Here is a 5800-nt window from a genome sequence, read left to right on the forward strand (position 1 = left end):
AGTGTCGTACGAATCGATTCAGACATACTAATAATGACACAAAATAGTACTCTCTCGAGGGAGAGCACTCTGCCGTAGTCTATACCACAAAGTGGCCATCTATGCCTACACCAACACATGTAGTTTCATGGCAACGAATACGATATATCCAAAGTCAATTTCGGTGAACACAAGTTACTCCCAAAATATTTGATACTTCAAAAATAGATTCATAGCATAGTAGCCTCAAATGATCTATTTTTATCAAATCATACCATTTATAGAAAATCTAAATCCTTTGAACAAAATTTAAATAAATAACCTTTTACATGCTAAAGCCTTTAGCAATTTAACATCAATCTTTAAAAGATACCACAAGTGCCATTATGTTCGTTAATTTTCAAAAGAAATACTTTCCACAAAAACTTATCTTTAGCACTCAAATATGTATACTCTTGTAAATATGTAAGTTTTGATAAAAACTTATAACATTTACCTTGAGTGTCATTTTGACAACAAGATTTAAAATAAAATTTTATAAAACAGTATGACACTACATATGCAACATAATATTTTAATACATGGAGACATCCGTACTTGTTTGTCCCCACAAGCACGAAAGCACATTTGCAAAACAGCTTAAGTATTAACTCAAAACATGCTTTTAGAGAAAGTCCCTCAAGAAGAGTAAGTTTTAATCAACTTACATCGCTTTCGCTTTTTTAACATTCACAAGTTTTCAATCCTCCTCCATTCACAAGTTTTTAATACTACTTCAATTATCCATTGCCACCAAGTTACTATTCATCGTCTTCCATAATCAACACTTGAAAAATATACAATTCGGGTGATTACTTAGTTGATCACTTCGATCTTTTACTAACAAATAATTCCATAGGTTCATTGTATTCATAAATTTCATCGCCCAGATTACCATTCATTTTCTCTCTTATTTTTTCAAATGTACTATTCATGCCATGAACTAGAGTTTTATAATCCAATCTTTCAACCATTAAAACTTGTAACAAATGCTTCAAATACTTCTAACTACTTATAATAAATGAGTTTGAAGCATTGGAATTACCTCTAGTAGATCAATCTTGAAAAATTATAACTTTGGTGATTTTTGTGTTCTTGAGGATTTGATGATGAAATCTAGTATTTGGATGTAAGAATGATGTTAGAGCTCATGTATATTGAGTAAGAGTCAATTCAAAACATCATTAACAACTTACCTTAGTTGATTGGACTTGATTTGAGCTCAAAATCGTCTTTTCACCATTAAGAACCCTAACCCCCAATACACAAAATACTCTCTTCCCCCAATTTTGTATTTATAAGCCGAGAGTTTTGGGTTTTGGATGTGGCCCTGGATGTTTCACATCCCCACTTCACTCCTCTTTGAAGCTCGGATGCGGACTTGGATGCTATGGCAGCACTTCATTGCCAATCTTTCTTTTGGACGCGACCTCGGATGCTTCGCATCCGTAGACTCCTCTGCTAGCCTTTGGTAATTTGATCATAACTTCTTGTAAGAATGTCCAAATGACAAACGGTTTGAAGAGTTAGAAACTAGACTCAAAAATCTTTCATTTTATAGGTTGTATATTACATAACTCTTTATATATATATATAGATATACTCATCCAAAGTTTAGTCTTGTGCGTACTCATTTGGAGCTTTAGTCTATCATGTAATTTTCAACTTGACTTAGATTTAGGGCTATCCTTAGACCCAACATCACTTATAATATGTCTCGTACACTTATTATCATATCCTATTAATATTCATCATAATAATAGTCCTCGCTTGCACACAAAATAATATAACTAGCGCATATTAATTTTCTTAATAACGCTTAAGTACTTCAAAATTTTTCGGGGTACTACAGTTTGTTTAAATGAAGGATCAGTCTCGAAAAGGGATCGATCATTTATGTAGATTCTTGGAGGAAAGATCAAGTTTTGGCTTATTTGGAAAGGAAATCGACATGTGGTCCTTCTATTGTGGTAATTAAAAATTTTGAAGCTGGTTTATGAAATACATAGAATGATATACTTAGGGGAAGGTTAAATCATTGTTCTATAAATGAGAACATGCTCTTAAAGCTTGGACTTTATAAAGTGACGACCAAGGATGCTTGGACAAGATTGGAAAAATTTCAGCGAGCTTATGATTCCAACAGTAGCTGCGTATAGTTCAGACGCGCGGTTGAAGAAAAATGAAGTTTTGCTATCAGTTTACAAATCCAAGTACATCGTTAGATTAAGCACACAACAACTCCGAAAGCTTACACGGCTAATATATTATTTTTTCCAATCAAGAATAGAGTTATTAGAAGAGGTTCGACACGGGAAAGCGAATTGAAGAGCAGCACATCGGCTTGGACCAAGGTGAGTTGAGGTTTCTTCCCTAGGTCAAGGACTAGAGTAGAATGCACATATTTTTGCTTGCGTTACTTTTCAAAATACACACACATATAAACTACCATGACAGAAAATGATGTGTTGCATTTATTTGCTTATGTGCAATTACTTGTTAGACCTTTAGTTCTGATTTAGATTATGTGACTACATTAAGAAAGGGAGAACTAGCCGACCTCCCCTTGCGTGAGTGCCATAAGGACCACGGTTAGCTATCCCACACTCGCAGGGGCTATTGTTTGTTGGGGAGATAGGCTGACACTCTCCCGTGCGTGTTCCCTATGCTCAAAATTTACTTAGCGCAAAGTTTTCATAAAAGTTATTTATTAAAAATTTACTCAATTTTTAACTTTAGTTTTAAATATCAGTTTTTGACTTAGCTTTCAGTTATTAGATACAAACTCAGTTTTCAGCTTTAGCTCTAAGTTTCCAGTTTGTAGTTAGTTTTCTCAATCAGTTTTAGTTTTCAAATTATTCAGTTTTTGTTATGTAAATTGTCTGCTCTGCTTGTTGCATTTTATTATATTTGTGTATAGCCCATGCTAGTCTTGTCCTCCGCTTAGGGGGTTGTTAACGAGACTTTCTAGGTATCCTTTGGTGGTACTTAGCCCGTTTGGGTCCGCCATGTCGTATGGAAGGCGTTGAGTGTGCAGGTGACTTGCACGTGGCTAGGGGTAGACGTTCCGGACTCAGCTAGCAGGCTCCGTTGGTTTCATCCCAGCGGTAGCGATTCATTTTAGACTCTTACTTCTTTCAGATATTATAATTTATACCAGGGGAATACCTCATAGACATATGTATTCGGACTTTTAATGGAGGCTCATGACTTATTGGTGGGTTAGATTGCATACATATTCATGTTTAGTTAGTATTTAGATTTCAGATTAATATTATCCTAAGACTTTATTATGAACTTTCTTAAGTATGGCGTTTAGTTCAGATCTTCAGCTAGTTAATACAGGGTTCACTCAATGTATTAAAATAGATTGGGTGCCAATCACGTCCCACCCAGTTTGGGGGGCGTGACAGCTTCAAATCCAGCTTGTATAGATTAATTAGGTGAACAATTTATTAGGTGCGGTTGTGGACTTGCTGTTATGTCTCATCTTCAATCCACCATATATAATTGCTCACTAATTGTTCTTGTTTCCTCCATATATCGTTTATGAATACATTGCATGCTTTTATATTTGAACTATTTAAACCGTTCAAATTATATGAATAATTGATAAAAATATTGATTTAATTGAAAATGTATTTAACACATCAGACAAATATTATTAATATCATTACTAGTAAATAAATTTAACAAATAAAAATTCCAAACAAAATCATGTTACATGTAGCACGAACGAGAGAGTGAGTAAGAGGGTCAAAACACATTTTTCTCCTTAAGAGATCTGAAAGTGAAGAATGCATATCATTTTATGAGTAGCTAAGATCGAGATGTAGAACAATATTTTCTTGATAGAGTTTCCAATAATTATATTTGTCATATTGCCGCATGAAATCCGATTCAAATGACAAATTTTAAAGTCATTTGACCATTAAATCATGGGTTCTCAACTCTCACTAGTTTCGAGTTTGCTCAATACTAATTGTCATTTATTTTATTGTTGTGTTGTGAACGGAGAATTTCACGATTTTCTGTAAAAATAGATGATAGAATTGAACATACCTTAGCATATTAGTTATATTTAATATGTAATTTGATCAATGAATCTGTAATGACAGGGTTGTTACGTTGTAATTAAATAAGCTTAACGTGCTATGAGAATTTAACGTTGTTAATTAGAAGCATCTTTTAGGAATATAAATAATCCTTGTGGATAGCTAGGTTCCTAAAGACCACTAAAATAACATATACTATTATGTATGACTTTGAATTTCATCTTTCAATCATTTTTGATTTTGTATGAGAGTGTGACGTTGTTGCACCCATATGCACCTCGTGTCTCCTTCACAGTTCACAGTTTAAATTTTCAAAAAGAAATTGATGTTCGGTCAAAAATATATATATTTAATCGTTGTTGCTTCATATTTTAATATTTTTAATCATCTTTTGAGTATTAATTATATTATTTTATATTTAATATTATATTTTAACCGTGTAGGAATAAAGCGGTGTGAAGATAAAAAGATTTGGAGCAAAATTAAATAAAACGCGAAAGAAAAAAAGAAAATTAAAAGAATAAAATAAGGAGACAAAGGGGGGACACCTTTGGTGTTTGTCCCCACAAAAGGGAAGGGCAATGCAAGTGAAAGCAAAGAAGGAATTGAAAGTGAAAATGTTTTCGGTTTCTGCGTCACACCTTGCATGCCTTATTTTTTCTATTTCGTCCGGGATAAAGTTATTTCGCCCCTACACGTTCTCAACTCGTATAAAAGGGATCCTAAATCTAATTTGGAGGATATCTAACAGACTTTGAAGGAAAATTCACGTGGGGGAATACATACCACGCTTGGAGGAGGCTTCTAACTAGTTTTTCTTCTCTTCTCTTCCTTTAATCTCATAGTTTATTAGTTCTAGAGTTTTGGGTGCTACATGAACGTTGTAGTTTGAAGCTTAAATTATTCTTATTATTTTATCATATTGGTTTATTTATTCAATCTTATGCTTAATTATTTGATTGATTGATCACCAATTGAATATTATCTAAAAATCTAGGATTGAACTCGGGAGAGGGAATTCTTGATTGCATATAAGATTGAGTAGAGCGAGATCTTGAACTTGAATTACGGGGAACAGATTTGCGGTTAGGATAGGGATATACTTAATTGCCTTGCTTGGTTATTATACGGAAATTATTAATGCGTTCTTGTTAATCCAAATTCCATAGGAATATAGGCGTTAGGTTAACTTGAATAGGCGAGTAGTACTTCGGGAGAATACTACGAGTAATATTAACCCTATCAATCAATAAACTAGAAAAATTAATTAGATAATTTAAGTGAAAAACTCAACGGGATTGTTAGCTAATCCATAACTCTGAAATATTTTCTCCCTTTGAATTCGTCTCTAAGTTTGCCGACTTATTATCTGTAATTGCTTAGTTTGCTACTCTAGATTAGTTTTAGTTAAATATTCATATTTTAGAAGATCAGTTGAATATATTAATTGTCTTAGTTTAATTTAGTAAATAGTTAATCACAAGTCCCCGTGTGTACAATATCTGAACTTACAATCATATATTACTTGTTGACCACGCATACTTGCATGTGCGTTTGGGAGTAAGTTTTTTGCGTCGTTGCCGGGGACTTAGAAATTAACTATTTTACTAAATTAGATTTTTATTTTTTGTCTATTCAAGTTTTTATTTTATTTTATCTTAGTTTAATATTTTATTATCGTTGTTGACATGACATCTTGGAATAAGAATTGGTGAAATATTGGTTAT

The sequence above is a fragment of the Nicotiana tabacum genome, chromosome 13, assembly GCF_000715075.1.
Source record: "Nicotiana tabacum cultivar K326 chromosome 13, ASM71507v2, whole genome shotgun sequence".
Taxonomy (NCBI): Eukaryota; Viridiplantae; Streptophyta; class Magnoliopsida; order Solanales; family Solanaceae; genus Nicotiana; species Nicotiana tabacum.